This window comes from Dendrobium catenatum, unplaced genomic scaffold (assembly GCF_001605985.2).
Source record: "Dendrobium catenatum unplaced genomic scaffold, ASM160598v2 fragScaff_scaffold_249, whole genome shotgun sequence".
Classification (NCBI taxonomy): Eukaryota; Viridiplantae; Streptophyta; class Magnoliopsida; order Asparagales; family Orchidaceae; genus Dendrobium; species Dendrobium catenatum.
Window position 1 is genome coordinate 2,621,265 of NW_021318711.1, and position 17,376 is coordinate 2,638,640.

Sequence of the window (17,376 nt, forward strand, 5' to 3'; positions counted from 1 at the left end):
GAACAGGCAATGGAACAGTAATTTGGGTAGAAGTATAATTTCTGTATATTTCCTGTAGGGAGCTGTAGAGGTACTTATAAAGCAACCACTAAGTCTGCCAATAACGAACTTAGGGAGTAAAAAGGAAATAAAGCAGCAACTAAGTAGTGGGTGTGTGTGTAGCATTATTGTGTGTAGCATTATAGTAAAGACAGCCAGCGTGGCAAGGAGCCTGTAGCGGTTATGATCCCCGTCAAATGCCTTCGACGTAAATTATTTAGCTTTAATGTTTTGTTTGTGACAGCTTTCTCATTGCTTTATAAAACGACTTTTTAGTACACAAAATTCTAATTCAAGAAATTTTATAGCTAAAACTTTTATAATGTATTAAGAAAGTTGTCTCAAACGAATCCTAAGATTATTAATAAATCAAGGTTTATAAATAGTTGTTTTTAATATGTTTTGTTTATCATTTATAAGTTGACTTGAAGTTTGAGCATTGTAATAATCACTCCATATGGAGGGCCAAAACGGATTGATTTTATTGTATTTTTAGTTCGATAGAGAAAAATTATGTATAGTTAGTTTCTAAAAATCAAGAAGAAAGTTAAAAAAAACAAAAAGAAAAAAGTTCCGACCATTACGGGATGAGAAATAAACGCTACCTGCTACAGATCCGCTCCAAAATTGAGATAAAACCTGCAATGATTTTTTTTCTTGTTTCTCTCACAAGGAGAAGGACCAGGATCTCTTGGTAAGCGGCTGAACAAGACTCATACGCTGTGCGAGGTGTGGCTGGAGGCCACAAGATTAATTGCTCCTCCTATTTTTTTCCCGGCTGCTCGCATCCGCAGTGTAAGAACCAATCCAATTCTATATTGTGCTAAAAAGCTTCCTGCTAGAACTATCATGCGCTTATGTTTTATTTCTTTTGATTCGTCCATGTTTCCATAAAATATATGAGCTATAGATCTTTTCAAAACGGTCGCTATAAATAGAAAAGAGAGATCTTAATATCATCTTCACTGTTCGAGTTTTCACTTTTTTTTTATGAACTATTGAATGTTGAGACAGTACTTTCTCTTCGTTGTTCTGTAACTTGTATTCTTTATACTATAAGACTATGAAATTAGAAATGAGATTTGAAGGGTAGTGGTGGCAGATATTGGCATAATTAGGCGTTTCAATAGTTGTTCATTTGATGTTCTTTCCATTGATTTGTATTATTTTCATTTTATTTTATATTAAATCCTTTAATGATTCAAAAAAAAAAAAAAAAGAATTTGGTGATAGATAGTTTTCTAGTTCTTTTACTCGCTGGTATGCTATGCACTTATTGGAACATGAAGTTTTGTAAATATGTAATGAAGCTTATGTCCACGCTCTTTTTGTAAGTATGGTGAAATGCTGCTCGCTGACCACAAATTTTACTGTGGAACTCAAAAGTCTTGGCATGTACACCTTAGTTTGTTCAATATGAACTCATTTTTGACGAGTTTGGTTATTAGCTTCTTTGTTGAATCTAGAAAGTATTTGTAGATATAGATTATCAGAAAGTAAAGAATAAAAAATGATTTATGAATATTGCTATTTTGGAGAGCTTTTGAGGTGCACCTTAATTATTTTGGATGAAGAATTAAGGGTTGTTTCAACTTATCGATATTATAGATCTTTCTTGATACATAGCAAAGGACTTTTGTTAAAGGATGAATTGGTGCATGTAATTATTTATTTGTAATTATGAAGATTTTGTAATTGGTGATCATTGTAGGATTTCGTTGTTTTCCATTTCATTTGGTGTTTATTTTTTGCCTCCTAACATTTTACCAATTTGCATATGAAATGTGTTAGAAGAAACAACTAAGCAATTTTTCTTTTTTGAAGTTGGAGAGGCATATGTCTCATATTCATATTTTTAATGAAAGCAACCATTTATTAATTGTGGTGGAGAGGATAGATCATTGCAAATAGCATTTTTATGGATTATAAGATTATGAGAGTTCTATCTTGCTCTCTTTCCACGACGGACACTTCTTCAACTTCTTTTATTACCTCCAAGCCGAACTCTCGCTCTACATCCAGTTAGAGGACTTTTTCCAGGGCAGTCGCCACGTTACCCATTGCTCGCAAGTAGTTGGTACATGGCTAGGTGAGGTTGCCTCTCACCTTGGTCTCCATACCTTCTACTAGGAATTTGACTGCAATGTGGTATGTGGATATAACAGTTCTAAAAGTGTTCATCGGGGGTCTGCCAAATGTGTTATTGTAGGTCACTAGGATGTCAATAATGATGAAGTTTTCCATTGATGTATGGTGATGGTTGCCCTCCCCCTCAATAGGTAGGGAAAGTACTCCATTGGTATCTCAGTGCTCGCCAGAGAATCCATAGATGATTCCTATAGTAAGAGTGAGTTCGGGAGCGAGCAAGTTCATTTTATCAAAACTAGATTTAAAAATAATATTCACAAAACTTCCTGTGTCTGTTAGAATGTTGTAAATCTGATAGTTGGCTACCAAAGCTATAACGACCACATCATCATTATGCAAGTTCCTTCCCGATGAGTTATCTTCATCACTAAAGGTGATGGGGGTAATGCACATCGTGAGAGCTAATGAGATGGACACCAAATTGACTTCCAACCAGCATCCTCTTTATGCCTATTAGGTCGTTGCCCTATTGTGAAAGGATAGCATATCTATTTGTGAGGGTGAAGAGTTCCTAAGCTTGGTATTAGCAGTTGAATGGAGTGTGAAGTCACTGGGGGAGGCACTTTCCTATAGCTGGTTCTAGCGTGATTAGAGAGGGAGGATTTGATTGAGTGATTGGCAATCTATTATCTTGGTGAGTAACTTCTGAGTTACCTAGCATACAGTGAGCTCCTTGGCCGATGTGGGTGAGTGATGTTGTTGTTCTCCGCTGGTGAATTCCTCTGCTAGTCCCAAGTGTGACTTTTGAGGGATCTACTCCTGAGAGGTAGTACTCTCATCACGACTTAGTTGCTACCACCCATTATAATACCAAAGATAGTGATTATGGGTATACAATAGATATAAATCCAATGCCAATTAAACATTTTGAGAAAATAAAAATAATTAATCATACATTGTATAATGTTATGATTTTGCTCATCTTTGCATTTGTGCCTTAATTGATGGAGAAGTTTGACTTCCTTATATTTATTATTATTACAAAATCTTGCTTTACCGAAATCTTCACGTAATAACTCCCGGAGAATGGTCGAATTAAATAGAAGTCGATACCAATAAGATCGTAAGGGCATTCATTCAATGTTTGAACTCAATTACATTTAATTTATAGCCATAGTCCTTTGCTCACATGTTGATAATTTGAAATTAAATTTAAAAACACAAAAAAAGTTAGAAGTAATATATTAAATTATACATGCATATTCAACCTATGCATTCCATTTTGATTTATAATTCTTTTTTTATTGTTTATTTCCTATTCTTCTTTTAGAGAATGCAGGAGACATAATCAACTCGCCGATTCTTGGGTACTTAATAACAATGATTGAGCTCTATTCACATGCACTTTTTTATAGCTCATGAGTTTCTTATTTCTCTAGCAACATCAAACCCAATTGCACTAATGAAGAAGCCCTTCACATCCATTTTTAATCTTGCTATCCATCCCTATTATTGATGGAAGCACATCAATTATTTGAAATAGAAGATGGAGATTTCATAAGCTACTTAGAAGAAAATTTTCTTCAAATTTTAAACATAGAGGAGTCAAAGCAAATGGACCGAATGGTGGCCATGATAGCAGTCATAAAGGAAGGCCGAGGGGGGGTTCGATGGTAATACTGATGTCAAAGATTGATTAGAGTAACATGACTAGGAGGTTTTAGAACCTGCAGAACTTTTACCAACTGCATGGCTATGGCTCCACGAATGTGCAGCTAATTAAATCTTTTCCAAAATAAATTTAGATTGTGTTAGCTTATTCTTAATTGAGATTTCCACAATAAATTGAACTAATCTTATAAATAAAAAAATTTCAATATCATATATTGATATTTATCAGAAATCTTTATTAGTTAAAGATATTATAAAATAGTTTGTGAAACTGGGAAGTCCAATAAAAATAGCCCTAGCCTGTTAACATACTCTAGCCAAAAATTAATCATTCAAGATGGATATTTAAAAAGTTGATAAGTGTTAAATGACTGTTACAGAGAATAATTTAGCGTAAGCTTTATTGAGGTGTAGAATATATAAAGAAGAATAAGATAAATTTGAATTAATGCACTAAAAGAAATAATAAATACTAATAATTATTTATCTTATCAGTATTATTTGAGATAAAGTCCTTCAGTTCCCCTTGGCTATATTGCAAGCTACAATAATTGTACATTTTGAGAAATTTTTTTTAACACGACTTCAATTAAAATTTTCTTTGATACAATTACTGTTATTTTTCGCAAACTGGTTTTTAACAAATACTACTAATATCATCCCTATAATATAGCCATTTCCATGGGGGGTGTGTTGGGGCGTTTCCATGGCCACTATTTTTTCCAGTTATTTTTTCTCTACTCTTAAATTTTGAGGAGGTAACTCTCCTAAGCAGCCTATGACATCTCCAACCTCTATTTTAAGTAATTATTATTTTTCTGTCACGAGATCCAAATATAGGCAGTAAGATGAGAAGATGGAGGCTAAGGGGTTTTCCTTCATAAGCACAATTGATCAGTTTGATGATACCAAAGCAAGAAGAGACCCCTGAGTTCTAGACAAGCTCATATAAATAGAGCCTCTTATTGTTCAGGAAGTTGAGGATTGGCGAGTTGATTAGGGTCTCTAGGATTTTTTAAACAAAGAGCAACAACAATAACATTAAGCCTTTATCCCACTACGTGGGGTCGGCTACATAAATCCTTTTTCTCTATTGTGTCATATTAAGAGTTAAACTCTCATTTAAATCTAATAAAGAAATATCATTTATAATATTTTCTAACCATGTCTTTTTAGGTTTACTTATACCTTTATTAACATAAGTCAAATCTAATACATCTACTCTCCTAACCGGGTTATCAGAAGGCTACCAATTTATGTGACCAAACCATCTAAGACAACTCTTTATAATCTTATCTTCCACTGGAGCTACTCCTACCTTTTCATATATATGCTCGTTTTGTATCATGTCTCTAAGAGTAAAGACTCTCATCCACCCGAGCATCCTCATCTTTGCAACACTTAACTTAATATTATGTTTCTCTTTAAATGGATAACATTCTACACCATAAAGCATTGCATGTCTCAACACCATCTTATAGAATTTTCCCTCAAGTTTGTGGTGGATATTTCTATCACACAACAAGCCCGACGCATTCCTTCACTTCAACCATCCAACTTGAATTATTTTAGTAATATCCCCATCTATTTCAACATCACTCTCAACGATAGACCCAAGATATCTAAAGCATGTATTCTTATTAATGACTTAATTGCCCAAAGTCACAATCCTCACTAGATTTATTACAAGTTTGAGGTGGACTTTTCTATTACACAACAAGCCCGATGCATTCCTCCACTTCAACCATCCAACTTGAATTCTACTAATTTCCCCATCTATTTTAACATCGCTTTGAATGACAGACCCAAGATTTCTAAAACATGTACTCTTATTAATGACTTGATCTCCCAAAGTCATAATCGCCCCATTAGATCTATTACAACTAAAATTATACTCAATATATTCAATTTTAGATCTACTCAAATGAAAATCTTTTGTAACAATTCAAACTCTTAACTATCGAATATTATCCGCTTTGGCCTAAGGGCTTCACAGTTTTATCCTATTGGTGTAACGTCCCAAGAGGTCACCCATCCCAAGATTTCTCCGGGATGAGCACGCTTAACTACAAAATTTCTTTATGAAATTTTAACTATTACATCAAAAGGTGTCTCTATGCTTAAGAGTTTAGCTTTTTTAGTTAAGAGGTTTCAAAATCTCCCCTAGTTAAGGGGCTGACATCCTCGTTAGTATCCTTATCCCAAAATCATTCACCAGGTAGTTAAGATTCTAGAGGTGGCCCCTCAGCTTTGACCTAAGGGCCTCGTGATTTTTTCATGTTGGTGTAACATCCCAGGAGGTCACCCATATTAGGATTTCTCCGAGATGAGCACGCTTTACTGCAAAATTTCTTAATGAAATTTCAACCATTACATAAAAAGATATCTCGATGTTTAAGAGTTTAGCTTCTTTTATTTAAAGGGTTTCACAATCTCCCTCACTTAAGTAACTAACATTCTCGTCAGCATCTTTTTCTCAGAATCATCCATAAGGTAGATAGGATTTTAGAGGTGGCCCTTACAAGTTCAAGTGGTGACTCCCTCCACACAACACTTTGTCCTATAAGAGGTGGCTCTCATGGCGTAGCACTTTTTTGTGTATGATACTTAATTCTCATCTTTCAGTTGATATATTGCTCTGATACCATTTGTAACAGCCTAAACTCTTAACTATCGAGCTATTGTCCGCTTTGGCCTAAGGGTCTCATGGTTTGCTCTGTTTGTGTAACTTTCCAGGAGGTCACCCATCCTATGATTTCTCTAAGATGAGCACGCTTAACTGTGAAATTTCTTAATGAAAATTCAATCTTTACACCAAAAGGTGCCTCAATGTTTAAGAATTTAGCTTCTTTTACTTAAGGGGTTTCACACCTTTAGACTCTAAAGGTGACCTCCATAATTCAAGTTCACATTCAACTCCCTCTCTAGCCTTGTCAACAAAGAGAATATCATCAGCAAAAAGCATACATTAGGTTACAACCTCTTATAATGTCTAGCGAGAACATCCATGACTAAAGAAAAAAGATATGGGCTTAAAGCCGATCCTTGATGTAATCCAACTAAAATAGGAAAGCACTTAGTCAAACCACATTATGTTTGAGAACAAGTAATAACTCATACATATATATTCTTAATTACTTGAATATAAGCATTATTAATCCCGTTCTTTTCTAGAACTTTCCATACCACTTCTCTTGGAACTTTATCGTATGCTTTCTCTAAATGAATAAATATCATATGTAGATCCTCCTTATTCTCTATATACTTCTCCATCAAACCTCTCAATAAATGTATAACTTCCATAATAGACCTATCCTACATGAATCCAAATTGATTTCGAGAAACATGAGTATCACATCATAACCTATGCTCCATAACTCTTTCCCATAGTTTTAAAGTATTTCTTATTAACTTAACTCCTCTATAATTCAAACAATCTTGTCACATTTATTCTTAAAAAAAAAAAAGAATCAACACAATCATTCTCCACTCATATGACATATTTTTAGTCTTCAAAATAATACTAAAAAGTTTAGTAAGTCAAGAAATTCGTTTATCTCCTAAGCATTTCCACACATTTATTGGAATATCATCAGGTTTAGCAGCTTCTCCATATTTCATTTTTTTAAAGTCTTTCTAACTTCGAATTAATAATACGCTGATAAAAATATATATTTTCATTTAGAGTGCTGAGGTCACTAAATGGCGGATTCTTGTTTATCGTCGTAGCGTACCATTACTCTTTGCATTTCTTGAATTGTTTGGTTAATCGATTTCGCTCTTCTTTGCTCAAGCAAGTTAAAAACCAAGAATTCTAAGGATCAATCATTGTTATAAGTAATAAATTTATTGTGGGAACACTTTGTTAATTCGCTCTCTTTAATTTCTTGAGTAACTCCCGTATGTTTCACATCACCTCTAACTCAAATAGTGGCGGACTAAAAAATCTTTCATAGAGGGGCCTTATTTGTTTTGATGACTTCTTAAATATCTCTCCATGATTGGCAAAAGATTATAGCCCAATGAGAAAATCAATCCATGATTAGGAGGATTGTCTACTAATTAAGAAATTGAGATTATTTTTTTCAAACATTTCAATATTACAGATTGATGGAGAAATTTGCATTAAAAGATGACTACTCTTTAGCCAAATTCACAAAGTAGTTTAGGAAGCACTTTTTCTAATATGCTATAATAGAAACAAAACTTAATATGATAATTAAATATGAATATACTTTAAAATAAAAATAAAATGACTTTCAAATATGAAAGTACATTAAAATAAAATAGAGAACAACGGCAGGTTATATAGGCCTAACCTTGCAAAAGTAGCAAGCATCTTAAGACCGTGTAATGCTTCTTCGACTAGGAACTGTGTACTGATTCCATCATAACTAGTCTTTCCTGTAGGACCAGAAAAGAGAAAGAGATTCCTCATTTTGTGGGCAAATTACCGATCATAAAACAGATTGTATTCAATGGAGATGTGGGAAAGTACAAATAAAATTTAGGTAATAAAATTCATCCAAAAAAAATGCCATCAATTTTGAGAGATTTGAGAGCATGAACCCTGTGATCACATAAGCTCCCAAAAGCAAAGAACACTAGGGCAAAGTTGAAGGTATTAAAACAATAATCAGAAAATATAATAAATTAAAAAGAAATGCCCAATCTCACATCATTACAAATCTAGCAAAAGCGCACCACTACTACGGGTTACTATAATGTCTAAGCATTGTTTGGATACCACAACATAATCACCTTTGTTGAACATTCACGTGTTGATAGTGAATGTCAAACCTTTGTTGTAGGACCATCGCCATCGGAGCTTCTATCGGCCAACCGCTGTCATTGGACCATGATCACCCAACTATAATCCTTATCTCCTGGCTACTCCAACATCTACTATCTTCACCACCTCCCATCATCATTTATGATGGACCGCAATTTTCTCACAAGAACCTCAAAGAGTTTGAAAAGTCCAAGGCATCCACCTCAAATTTACATCAATCCATCACCCTCGAACGAACTGATAGGTTGAAGCCACCAACAAGCTCATACTTAACCTCCTCAAGAAAAAGAGCAAAGGTGCCAAAGAAAAGTGGGCTGAACTATTTCATTCAGTACTTTGGGCTCACAGAAAGCTGCCATTAATAGCTACAGGCCACACACCATTCTTGCTCTCACATGGTACAGAGGTTATACTTCTGATAGAGCTCGAATTACCAAGTCTAAGAGTACTAGTCGCAACCCAAACTACAACGACTGAATCAGAGAAACTCAACCAAAAAGGCTTACAAATAGACACAGATCTATTGAAATAACTCTAAGTGCTAGCCGGCCTCCGACGGGAAGAAATAAAGCGAAGAACTGCCAAATATTACATTATACACGTTAGAGAGAAATTCTTTCGACCAGTAAATCTGGTCCTAAAGAAAAAAAAATGTAGCTGCTCATCATGCATCATGTTGCACTCGAAAAATTAGCCAGCACTTTGGAAAGTCCCTATATCATCAAAAGATATGCTAGCCCAGGAGCTTACCAAATACAGACTAACAATGTGACCAGCATGCCCAAAACTTGGAGTCCTAATGACCTCAAAACATAGCACAATTGAAGGCACTCGCCTATATTAAGCCTTCAAAACACTCGGGGAACTCGGAACCCTGGGTCCAAACCCTCGTCTCTTTCATTGAGAACTCCTCTGAAAGTCCTCCCTAATTGAAATCTTTACTAACTCAGTCTCTCGATCTTGCGATATCTAGCAAATCACTTGAGTAGTGTGGGATTATCCAACCCCCATCGGATATAAGCTGATAGAAAAGATTGGACTAGCCCCTGAGGCAAGCTGAGGACCTCAGCCACTCAAGACTTGTGTGATTGCTAGAGCCTCCAATGTGAAGGAAAGTCATCTTTCTAGTAAGATCCACTCTTTATCCTTCATCAAGTGATTGACGATATAACACACCTTCAATCACTAGGAAGAATGCCCCCAGTTGGGTTTGCCTCTTATCTTGATCTTCTAATAAATCATCAGCTAAAATATAAATTTAAGCCTGTCTAAATCTTTAAAGCCAAACCTTAAAGTATGTTAGAGTGTTTCTGGGTTTTTCTTAGAATATCAAGTACTCTCTACCTTTCATTCATTGACTCCATAAAGAACTGTTCAAATTTTGAACATTTTTCCTATTGATAGGTTTTAAATTTATATTCTTTGATCTAAACCTTTATAAATTTAAAGAAGCTTAGTCAGCACTTTAATCGAGAGTTTGCTCAAGATTTATCTTGAGATGTAATTAACTATAGAGGCTTGTCTTTATAAGGAACTTACAACCTAACAAAAAAAAAAGACCCTACTTTGGTTCACTAGAGTAGGGCAAAAGATCTATGGACATAAATAAAGTTTTATATTTGGTTTATTTCATTTTCAAAATAATAGTTGAATATCATTTTTATCTTTTGGGATCAATATTATTTTCTCTATGGTGAATTTAATTATAAAAATAAACCGTATTTCTATTCTTAAATCGATAGTGAAACACTAATATGTCTTTCAAGATAGTATGTTGTTAGCTATGCAGAAAATCCGTTGGACCAATATATTTATCCATAATATTGACTTTAAATATAACTAAGAATGTTATAGCTATGAACTTTAAGACAGGATGTCGGGGTGGTTTGACTCCCACTCATCAATTAGTGTTGTATTGAGTGGAAAATGCCTGACTGTATAGAGCGTCAATTTACTAGAGTGCTTCAAATTAATATGGAGCATATGGAGCAAGGTTTCCAATAAGTGGATATTCAAGGAAAGGCAGTGATAAGTAGATGGAGTATCACTATATTGCCATTTAGAATAACATTTGCTCATTTATTTTCATGCAAGACAATGAAGGCAATGATTAGGCTAAAAAATTCACACAAAATATGAGATTTTATAGATTCTTGCTTACAACCCTTGTAGAAGTGGTACAAACATGCTACCATATGTCCCCCAATCAATTTTAAGAATTATCAATGTATGCTTATATAGATTAATGCAATTTTATCTTATGTGCATAGTGCAGGTTTTTTGTGGAGACTGATGACCTATTTTAGTAATTCTTTGGAAATGATTATGATCTCCTAAGATAAAAAAAAAATCAATAAACTCAATAACTTATGCAGTTGAATGTATTGAATAATCCATTTCCCAAATAGTATATATATTGCTACATCCATATGATAAAATTTATGATATAATTTAGAGGTATGACCTTTGGCCTAGATAGATCAAGGATAATTCACCTTTGCAAATTCTGAACCAGTCACTTATGAAGACACTGGGCCATCCATCAAGGTTGGTCCTAGACAATTCACCTATATAGATCCTCGGACAACTCCATTTTCTATTCTCACACCATCAAGTTATCATTAGTGACATTCATTTGATTTGTGTTAGACTAGAACATAGTGAGCAATTCTAAGATAATCACTATTTATGCCTTCAACATTGTTGCCTTAGGGACCATCATGGTTGGCACCATGTTTGATTCCTTGTACATCACACCATGGAGATCAGTATTAAATGTCTAGTACCACTATACTTTCATCAACAGTAGTGGTTTGATTCCTTCTTTGATGTACTTTTTATATGCTTATTTTTAATGAAATATCATGTTATCATTATTATTCATTGCAATGATTACAAAGGATGGTGAACATAGTTATAGACGAACACTATAATAATTAAAAAAAGCTACCTATATGATAAGAGTACATAAATAAGGTAATGATTCCTTGCAAATAGCCAAATATCATCCACTTCTGTGTAAGCTCACTCTCCCTTTTGTTAAGTAACTTATGCATGCGAGATTGTAGTTGAGTTTAAAGAACACTTAAAATGGTGTTATATCTCTTGTCAATCGGCTCCAGACAATTTTTTTTTCTTCACACTTCTTTGAAATGGTACATTTATAAACTCATCATACAAGTTTAATATAAGTGTGTCCTCTATGAAATCACACCATCGATGCATTGTCCCATTCAAGCCTAGGTCCTCATCAGTTGCATCCTCTATTGCATGGTACCTCATCTGAATGCAATGCAACTCGATTGACTGATTATTTGTTTCCTTAAATCTCTCTTGTAATGGCTTCCATCCATACTCAATGAGAAATTCAAATGTAAGATCACTATGCATTTTTATGGATTTCGCATGTTATCTCCATAATAGCTTACATAGAAATAATTAGATGATCCTTTGTGGTCATAGCTCTATAAATTAAGAAAAGGAACTACCAAATTTCTAGCACCTACAACAATAGTGATATTGCTCTAGAGATGTGATGTTAAAGGATGATGGTTATGTCTATGTATTGATAGGTGGACCAAGTTAGTAATGGATTAATGCAAGTATTTAGTGAGGTTGTTAAAAGGATATTTGATGCAAAAATTAATATTGCATCTACCATGTATTAATCGCTATCAATGCATAATGTAAAGTGAGAATTAAATTAATTATTAAAAAAGTATAAAACTAGTCCAACACTATTTGTGGACCTTATGATGTGATTTACTAGTAGCATCTTTCTTATACCTTGTCAAATCAAATAATTGTTAAAAAAATATAAAAAAATAATAATACATCAAAAATTAATTTTAAAATTTATGATTAAAATAAAATAGCTCTTAAATGAAATTATTTTTATAATATCTAAAAAGACTTTTTCAAAATTTTTACAATCATTTAAGAAAAAATTGTAAAAATATTTTTGGAAAAATTCTCAAAAAAATAAATATAAATTAAAAAAATATCATTTTGAAGTAAAAAAAAGCTAAGGCCTGAAATTTTGATAAAATTTTAGAATATTAAATGGCTGAAAATTAATTCTTCTTAAAAAATAAAAAATGAATCTATCACCCATCTAACAAGCGACGAGCGAGTGTATTGTCAAACAAATGATAGTGATGCATTCTTTTTTTTTATTATTGGTAAAATATAAAATACCGTTTTCGAAACTTTAATGAGTCCGAATGTATGACATGTACAAAAATTATTTATTTTTTTAAATTAGGAGATAGAAATAAATTATGTGTTTAGCTTCTTATTCAAATTTTTAACTTTTTTAAACTCAAAAATTATTATTTTAAATTTAAATATATCTTATAATTAAAAAACTTTTTTTTTAACACAACACCAAGCAAATTGATTACGGCTCACTGTCAGCCCATATTTTTATTTAGGATAACTTTCTCACTGTTTATTTTTTCAAATAATTATTAATTTTCTTACTATTATTTTTCAAAAAATTATTTCACAAAAAGTTAATTTTTGCAACCTAAATAACTAAATATTTTTTACCATAACTTCATCATTAACTTTATAAAAAATTACAATTTCAAATAAATCCTCAAACACATTAATTTATTAAGTTCAAATAAATTTTACATAAACGCTTAAAAAAAACATCGAGAAAAACATGATAATCGACAAGCAAAAGCACACTATCGCGAAGCATATCAACATCGAAAAAAAATCCATATTAGCTTTTATTTTGGCTCTGACTGCCAGCTCATGCTGAATAGGATTAGACCAAATCCTTCGATTGCTGAGGCCACGCGACAGCCACTTGATATATCCATATTAGTTTTTTTTTTATTCTTTTTATCTTTTTGTTTTTTTTTTTCAAATTTGACGTCAGTAGGAATGAAGAACCTCTTTTATTTGCGATGGCTATAATAGACTGTCAAGAAAAAATAAAACATAGATCATAAAAATGCTTAAGTTTTTTATTGTTTTAGTTTGGAAAATTCTGACAAATTTATGGAGCATATGACTTTCACATGCAAAATACTTAGGAGGAAGAAAATAATGTGGTTTTGCCATTTGAAGAAATTGGTTATTTGAAGAAATACATAAAAATATAATACACCTTCAAACAATGGCCTATTGGGAAACAGGCAAATCTAAGAGTTTTATAGGGGAGGATATTATACTAATAAAATTGAATTTATTATCTTAAATATCATTCTTGGTAGTACTTCATACATCATCAAAAATTGTCTTGATTGGACGCAAATCTGGATGCATATTTGAATTGAGAACTTCTAAAATTAAATTTGCGACCAACCAAACTCCAATTTCAGCAAATTTATTGACAAGTTGAATGTATCCATAAAATGAACCTAAGACACCAAAATCAATCCAATGCATGCCTGAATGGGTTCAAATCAAAGGCTTAAAGTATATTCACACGCATTAGAGCATTAATTGGGCGATCAAATGATATCAAAATATAGCATGCTTATAGTCGAATCGAGCGGCTTGACAAGACGAATCTAATAAGCCCATGATCATTTCATTATAACATCATTATGACAATTAAATGTTGAATAAATGCTCCATGATTGAAGGAATCAATACAGGTCATTCGATATAGCACTCCGAATTTGCGTAGGATCTTTTTCATATTTATAAACCGTGTCACTATCAAAATTTATAAATAGACCCCACTCTTTAAATGAGGATGACTTTTTGGGGGAAGAGATTAGAAAAAGCTATGAGACTTCAAGGATACTAGAGCTCCACCCAAGCACCACCGTTGTCGAACTTCTGTCGATCAGCCGCCATCGGACCTCCTCCTGCCCTTCGACCGCCATCAAACATCCGCCCAGTCCCTCATAGCAGTCGGGCCACCTTCCAAGCCTCCGATCGCAACCAGATCTCCGCCCAGCATCTAACTGTTGCATACATCCACCCAGCTGCAAACCGTCGCTAGATCTCTGCAAGGTAGCCCGACCACATCTAAGCCTCTACTTACCCACCGACTTATGACAAACCGTCCCCTAGCCACTATTTGTCATGCTCCGGGATCTATATTGAAAGAATTGCATCTATCTTTCATTTAAACGTTTAACTAAAACTTACCAATTTCTTGTGAATAGCAAAAATAATTATACATGTTGTCCAAAATTTCATATTATATGATCATTATCTTTACATGAAATATTGTAAAACCATATAATAAGCACATAGCCTAACAAGTAATTAAGATTTTACAACTAAAATCAATGCAAGGTAAAAAAGAGCAGTATATTATAAACCAAATAAAAATATATATATGCATCAATGTATATATATATCAGTTATTTAAATCAATAATCAGTCTATAACACATCATATATCTGTTATATCTATTTCATTTTTTCATCATAAACTATGATCAATGAGTTAGTTAATAGATCTTTATCACTCAATCAATTACATTCAATCTTATTATCCATTCAACTCATATTAAACTATCAATTACAATCACAACAATAATAATAATATTGGGATCAATAATATAATTATATTAATAATAATATTAGTATTTTCAACGCTAGTCAAAGTAACAGTAATAATAATCAATAATAGTAATCAGTAACAATGATAAGTATCCATAATATTAATATCAGTATAGTATCAGTATTAGTCACTATAATTATATATTTAGAAGAGGGTATCTTGCTCCTACACTTATAACTCCCAATCAGTCGCTCCTTATGGCTCCCAATCAATATGCTCCTTCACTCCCCTTAAATCATGTGAATCAATCATCCTGACTCTTTCTAACTCTCAATCAATCTCTAGCTTCTTATAACTCCTATTCACTGACTCTCATTAGTGAATCATGTGAATGTTAAGGATATCACAGGCGATTATTATATCATATATCTGACATCAATCAATACATCCTATCATATTCATACTAGTATAAAATATTATTGTATAACTCAATCCTATCAATCATTTCAGTATATATTATTTTGCAGTCTTATCATGTCAAATCTTATTATATCACTTTTCAATCCATTTCTAGTCTGTCTTTTTCCCTACTCATTTTACCTACAAATTCTTATACACATATTTAACTGGTAAAAATATCTAAAATAATATCATATTATTTAAAATGATTAAATATATAATATATCAAAAGTTATATGGCGAAAGCTCATAAAATTATGATATAATGCATTTTTGATAAATTCAGAAAAGATAAATAAGTAGAAATTAAAATGATTAAAAAAAAAAGTAAGAAGATAGTTACTTACAAAGAATTTAACAAAATTTGTAATGAAAATAGTGTGAAAATATGACCCAAAGATCTTTCTATCTCCTTTCTTTTCTTCTCCTCCAATTTCTTCCTAGCTAAGTAACTAAGTGAGGGGGACAGTTGGGTGAGGCAAGGATATTTATAATAAAAAATATATAAAACTATTATTAGTGGCCTAGCATCACAACACTCTTTTATAGAATTTTTATCTTTTTAAAATATATTTATTTCACACTTTTAAGTTATTACACTGCTACCTGACTTCTAACCTTTGGCGTCCAACCACGACCATTACGTACACCTGAGTAACTATACGAAGTTCAACTGAATTTCAAATTATTGTAATTTCACTATCTCTAAAGTTAAGGGATGTGTCAACCTTTGTAACTCACTTAATTATAGTAAAATCTCTTCTCTTGGGTAAGGCTCCATGGTTTTTTCCCTTTTTGAATTTATTAATTTTTTTTTTCTTTGGTGTTCCCTTACTCTCACAACTATTTAGTTGTGTGTTGGATATTTGTGAATCGCTAAGACGAAAATTCTCTCACCTTATCGTCATGAATTTATCAGTCTGCAATAGTTTGGCGCCATTTATGAGAAAACTAATCCCATGCACTATTGTAAGCCTAACTAATAACCATTCTATGATCAATATGCATAATAATCACACAAATGGAACCTCCCGCTCTAACACACATCAATTTATGAATCAATCTATAAATCATAGATGCTAGACATCTGTCTCTTTCTTCCTCAACGGGAAACCCAATTGGGAAGGGACATTGGGACCATCCCTGGAAGATAACATTCACAAAATGGGTGAATCATAAAATAAAATCCTTCAACTTCTACAAGGTACCCGGCTGCAAGCACCAACACTGTAAGACGGCACCTAACTCTTTCGAGATTTACTATTGGTCGGTGATATTCAACTCTAAAATATTCACGTAGAACCCCCTAACCATCAGCTAGGGGTTCTTTTCAGCCATAGTAGAACTTCGGCCACATAGAAATAACTAGCTAGCTCTCCCCATTCCTCTCACACGGGCTAGCAAACTCGTGTTCCTTAGGCCATTATCGAGGGCTTGGTTCAGCCTCACCTTACGAAAATACTACTCAACGCTTTATGTGATGAACTATAATAATTGGTCCAAGAGGAGTTCTTTTTAAGGGGTAGAAGGCATCCCTTTCATCTGTGATGCCCCAGCTATCAATAGTGAAAGGATTCATCTATCTTTCTTCTATCAGTCTTTTCATCTTGCTTCTCGTTCAGTTCAATATAGTCATCCAGAGACAATTGCATTACAGGAAAGAAATACAGCAACTACTATAATTCACATATCAACATATATACAATCAGCAGAAGCGTCCAAAAGGTCATATACAATAGCCATACGGCTACAAAACAGAAGTCTACCAAGGCTACAAAACAAAGCTACAGCAACCGAAGAAGCATCACGCAGGAGGCTCAGCACCTGAAATATTAACCACATATAATGAG

The 17,376-nt window shown here is 33.2% G+C and overlaps 1 protein-coding gene across 2 annotated transcripts in view; it reads left to right on the forward strand.

Annotated features, from left to right (window-relative positions):
* The first annotated feature begins 579 nt into the window (after positions 1-579).
* Positions 580-17,376, forward strand: part of LOC110098771 (uridine kinase-like protein 4) — a 114,287-nt gene continuing 97,490 nt past the window's right edge. For both annotated transcript variants that reach the window (XM_028693295.1, XM_028693296.1), the window contains exon 1: positions 580-834. The gene's annotated coding sequence lies outside the window, so the exon portion shown is untranslated. The remainder of the gene's footprint in view (positions 835-17,376) is intronic.